Source organism: Penaeus japonicus, unplaced genomic scaffold (assembly GCF_977035675.1).
Source record: "Penaeus japonicus unplaced genomic scaffold, GWHDUDI00000001_assembly GWHDUDI00000010, whole genome shotgun sequence".
NCBI lineage: Eukaryota > Metazoa > Arthropoda > Malacostraca > Decapoda > Penaeidae > Penaeus > Penaeus japonicus.
Window position 1 is genome coordinate 29,339,658 of NW_028234412.1, and position 6,201 is coordinate 29,345,858.

General features: G+C 33.9%; 1 protein-coding gene across 1 annotated transcript in view; it reads left to right on the forward strand.

The window, feature by feature from the left end:
• The window catches only part of LOC122259987 (venom carboxylesterase-6), an 8,389-nt gene extending 8,068 nt beyond the window's left edge, over window positions 1-321 (forward strand). Inside the window, exon 11 of the mRNA XM_043027036.2 lies at window positions 1-321. This exon is cut by the window's left edge and continues 929 nt beyond it. The gene's annotated coding sequence lies outside the window, so the exon portion shown is untranslated.
• Window positions 322-6,201: the final 5,880 nt, after the last annotated feature.

The following is a 6,201-nucleotide window of genomic DNA, read 5'->3' on the forward strand; positions in this document are numbered from 1 at the left end:
TAATGATACCAATAATGTAATAGAAATAATGGTAATGATAATAAAATCAGTAATGATAACAATAGTAATAGGAATAATGATAATTGTAGTATCAATGATAATGATTATGAAAGTAAAAATGATAATAATAGTAATAGTAATAATGAAAATAAGTAACGTAAAAAGAGGTAATAATATAACAATAATGGCAATGATGATGATAGTCTTGATATAACAATAATGAAAATATAATAATGTTAATTATTACCGTAACAATTATCATCACGATCCCTCTAATCAAAATAATGATTAGATAATAACCGCAATGAAAAAAAAACAATAAAAAAATATTGTAATTGTTATCATATTCAGCACTACATCTACTAAACGGTTAAAAGAATCCATTGTAATGCAGTAAGGTGGTTGTTCCCAAAAGATTTATTTTACTTCGAATCACAAAATCGGCAGAGAAAACGCTACAATTAATGAGGTTCGATTTTGATCCAATGGGGATTCCAATCCAGATGCTTTCTCTTCCCGATTAAATGGCTACATAACATGTGATAGAGTATCTGATTGTTTTAAACTTGTAGATACTTGCGTGTTCGTGATTTTTGATGGTCATAAACACTGTACCATATCATCTTCATTCACGATTAAAAGAAATATCTAACTCTCAGTAACAGGCGGATAGCACTTAATAATTGGTGTTTTATGGACTTGTTATTAAGTTCTGTAAATAATCATTATTGATACTTAATCGATCAGGTTTGCATTGTAGTATCCTATCTTAAATAGTACGAAGGAAAAAGTAGAGTTATAACCAATATTGTGTCGAAAACAGGTTTGCGCTTTTTTGTTTTCTTTTCTTTTTTCAAATGTTTGACGTGTCAGTATAACCCAGCAGGGCTTAAGAGTTTATTTTCACCGCTATTTCTGGTCCTTTTTAAGTGAATGGTACTTTGTAATGCCGATCCCCGTTTACTTCTACCATTATTGTGGAATGTATTTATTGCGCTTACATTCCAAGGGAATTTATTCGTTTGGACCAGAATATTGATAGCTTTTGTGAGACAATATGGGATAATCAAAGATAAACATGAATATAAATGTATATCAAAGGAATCCTTCAAATAATATGACACCACACTGACCGGGGATAGAGTTTGTAAGCCAGCTGACTCGAACTTTGAGGAGTGTTGGGAATGAAATACTTATTTAACGACCTCCTTGTTCCGACCCATACATAGGGGACTTAAAATCTTGGACTCTGAACACGATATTTTAGACTTTCTTTTCTGATGTTCCGCTTTTATGAATTTTGAGATATCTTCTCCTTCATATGCCAAATTACCCTACCGTTAAACTCAGAAATGTATAAAATACATTTTGCCTTTAAACTTGTATTATGAGACGGAGAAATTGATGTCCAGCTGGCGCCGACATCGCATTGCTGGCAAGATAGTAAAATCCGTCATACATAAAATAAGCAATATATATATATATATATTTTTTTTTTTAATGAAGAAGAGGTTCACCAGAGAGTTGAATGTCAATGTGGTAAAGATTCTCAGTTAGCAACTATCTTCAGAGATGCTAATCACACAGGTATAAAAAACATGCTTGATAGGAAATATGTAGGATATATATATATATATATATATATATATATATATATAATATATACGTATATATATATATATGTATATATATATATATATATATATATATATATATATATATATATATATATAATTTAATGGGAAGCAGTAATAGTTGTTTGAAATAGTTTGGTAATAACAGGTTAGATTGAAAATGAATATATCCATCAAAACATAATTAAGATTTATAGGTAAAAGGGATCAATGGACAGAAAAAATTGACACATTTGTGATAAAATAATGAACCAAGATTACGTGGGATGTAGATGCACTTGGAAGAGAGAAGGTCCAGAAACGCCAAAAGGATTTCCAAAACCTATCTAGGAACATATATGGGTCAGAATCATAGCGTGGTAGTAATGACAAATTCAGGAATATTAAATGTAGCAGAGGAAAATTTGATAAATAAAACAAAAACGCAATTAAGCAATATGTTCCGGCATTCAAAAATATTGAACCACGCTGTTTAGATTTATTTTTTGAAATGAAAACAAAAAAATGATAATAAAGTTGATAATGAAAAAGCGAGATAAATCTTGACGACAGAGAAATTCCAAGAACTTTGCCACAGGGATATGTCTATGGCTGGAACGTTGACAATGCCTGTTGTGAGCTCTCGGAATATATGCCTATTTCGTGTTCTATGGAAACCTTACCGGAATCACAACCTGCGTGCACTTATCATAAAGTAGGCTAGATCATGGAACTGTCACTAAGTGAGAAAATGGTACGTAGACTCTATCGTTTTAACAAAATGGAATACGAACCTATATCCTTTGGACTCTGCCGCCATTTTTTCCCGCGCAATAAATTCAAGACGCAGTTTCACAACAAGAAGGAGATAGCCGAGCTCTTTGACTTCCCCGTCTTTTCTCTCGCCACGATCCCCTCATTACGAAACAGCAGGCGAAGGAAGTCAGGGAATCAGACCGAGAGAGAAGCGAGATAGAGAATATTGAAAGTCACTGATGTTTATGTATAGCCATCATCAGTGTTTCTATATAAATCAATTCATACACAAAGTAACTACACCTGTAATAACCTATACGGGCATTTTCCCGTATTAGGAATCCCTCTCATGGGTTGCCTAGTTTCATTAGAGACAAGCCTTTTATCAAAAGCTGAAAGTCATCCCTGAAAATGTTTCTTTTACTCAATAGCTAAGGCAATTCTGTTTCGCTATAGAATGCTTGCATCATATGAATCATGTACTCATGTTATGAACATGGTTTATCATGTCCTTTTCAGTATCATGCTCAGGTTCATGTGCTACCCTTAATTCATATATTCTCGTGTAGAAAACGTTACTGACATGTTCTGGTGTTATTATGTAAAGAAATTCAAAGTGCCTTTGCAAGAGACCTCTTCAGTCTCAAAAGCCTTTTCCATTTCATTGCAATGAGCAACTATAAATATCTGGCAAAACAAACATTCTTAGTTTCAGTTTCAAAGATGGGTGTTGCTGCATAGAAGTTGGAAACTGGAGATTAAAGTGAAACGTGTTTAAATTCAAGCAATAGCAGAAATACTAAGTTTAGTTAAACTAATGACTTGTCTGGAAACGTAAATTAAGTTTATGATAATGATACTGGTTCAATGATACTAAATCACAACTGAAAGAACTGAAAATAAAAGGGAATTGGACCATACTACATAATTTAGAAGTTGCCAAAGGAGGCAGAATGTGAATGAACTGAGTTTTATCAAATATGCTTATAGATTTATGATATAGAATTCCTTGTGCGTTTTCTTCATTTCGCCAAAGGAATTCGATCCAATTCCGTCGCCAAAATTAGCATCACTCTTTAAGAGACGGAATATAATCAAATTTCGGACGGGTGCCAAAACGCACGATGTACGTGTTGGCCAAAAACTCGTTTGGCATGTACGTCGTCCACACCAAACGTGTTTTTGGCCTGACGACGGTATGGCATATTTGACGTAAACGGAGAGTGGATCGTTGTGTCTCTCTGTTACATTGTGAGTAGTAATCATATTTAATTATTGATGATGCCAATTATAAATAACATTACTATAAGTTCCGTAATATTAATCAAAGTAAGTTTAGTTTAAAATCTCAAATATAGATAGTACCCCTCTCTTCTTGTGCCAGTGGGGAAGAGAGCCTTGAAGGGCACCCATCCACGGTCTGTACCAAGCACTTTCGTTAGAGAGCGATAGCACACAACAAGAGCCCGACCTCTGGCTCTAAAGTACCGACGATGCAGGGTATGCAGGTAGAATGAGCAGAGGAAGGTGGTCTGCAATGTAAATACAGTGCTCCTCTTCTTCTCCATCTCTTTGTTTATTTTTTTATTAGAACTGGTATATCTTTTGTATTTGTTTACGAAAGTACACGCATAAAAATAAGTTGCTTTTTGTTCTCCTACTCTGAGTACAAAGAACATAGCGAGTCGCTCTGGACCCTATACTACAATTTTAGTCCACTACAACATTGATAAACACAGTCAGATGGCCCATTTGGCTCACGAAATAGTAAATACAGAAGTGATGAATTCAAAAATGGTTCTAGTATTATAACGAGTGAATGGAAGCGAGCGCCATGTTGGGTGAAGCTCGCAGGCACTATAGCCCGTCCTGGGGACCACCAAGTAAATCTATCACCGTCTGCAATGGTTTAGTGAAAATCTCAACCAAACTAACAAACAAACATGTGTGCACGAATAACAAGTGACGAAAACAAGCAAGAAGGTGAAAATGGGAATATCAAGGATAAAAGGTATTGCTAAAAGAAGAGTCAATGAGAAAAATACCGTTCCGGCTATTAAACAACTTTCTTTGAACATGAACAATAATGTTACGTTTCGTCAGTTTTATTATGAGGATGTGAAATCTGGACGTTGAATAAAAGTACTGTCAACCATCTAGAAGCTATGGAAATGCTATGTTATAAAAGGAAAGTTAAAGTTGTTCAAGATACAAATGGTAAAAAATACTGTTGACTTAGAAATGGTTCAGAGACACAGAAAACTGATGACATGTAATACAACGATAATTAAGATTTATAGGTCACGTCATTAGTGAAAAAAAAAATCTCTAGAGGTTAATAATGGCAGATGAAGGCAGAGATTATTTCCCTTTTTTAATTGGGCTTGGGGCATTAAGTAGTTACACTAATGGAGGAGATCTCACCTACATTGCTGAGGACGGGTTTGGAATCAAAAGAGAGATTGCCGAAGCCAGAATCTGACTCGGTGCTGTACGAAGAGTAAAGAATAGATGTTCTCTTTACTCCATTTTCTTAATAACAGATTTTATGGACAGTGCATTAGATTGAAGGAGACTGAAAAAAGAGACGGAATTATAATGAATATACAACTGTCGAAATATAAGTTTCTAAATATACGTTATAGGAAGGACGGTGAATGTTAGCCGGAGAGAATGCAAGAGCGAGATAGAATGCAACAAAGTGGTGCACTGTTACACATTAGACGCCACTGGGAACAGAGAGAAAATAAGCAAACGATTAATGTGATATTGAAATGCAAAGAATAAAAAAGTCAAGGTTGAATGTCATAAGAGCTTTAAAATGTTATCCAAAATTAAATAGGCTGCCACAGGATACAGACATATAGCGGTGGATAGATCTGTGAAGGATAAGCTCACGAGCAAGATATTTATGAAAAGATATCTATACAACTTGCAGTCTATACTGGATGGAGTTTGGGTGACAGAGCCAAACTCGTATCGTCATTGCAACTCTGCAAGTCATCTAAGTATGAATTACTTATTACTCCATCCTGTAGATTACACATTACTTGGCTGAGGACATTATTTCGTTAATATACTAATAACTTAGTATTTATTTAATATTTTAAAATCAACAAACCAGATCTGTACTCCGCACACACACACACACACACACACACACACACACACACCCACACACACACACGCACACACACACACACACACGCACACACACACACACACACACACACACACACACACACACGCATACAAACACACGGATGGATGGGTAGATAGCTCATTAGATGGATTTGATTTGATTTGATTGATAAGTAGATAGAAAGATTGATATAGATAGATACATAGGAAGATAGATACAGGTAGATATATAGAAACACAGATATAGGTAGATATACGGAAAGATAGATATAGGTATATATATATATATATATATATATATATATATATATATATATATACAGAGATAGATATATAAAACATATATATATATATATATATATATATATATATATATATATATATATACAGAGATAGATATATAAAACATAGATATAGGGAGGTATACATAAAGATGATATAGGGAGAGATATAAAGATGAGTTAGTGTATTTGACGACGATATCAGCTTCATCTATTTCTCTACAATTCATAATTTTGTTTTCGATCTTGTTTTTGTTAATATGTTTTGATCGATTTTTTGTTTTTTTAAACTGTGGATATCTTACTATTACTTCGGCTTTTTTATTAGATGTCTTTTATGCCCCGTGTTTCTCCTGCCATTTCCAAAAAAGAAAAATAAGAATATGCATACTTCCATTCTGTAAATTATG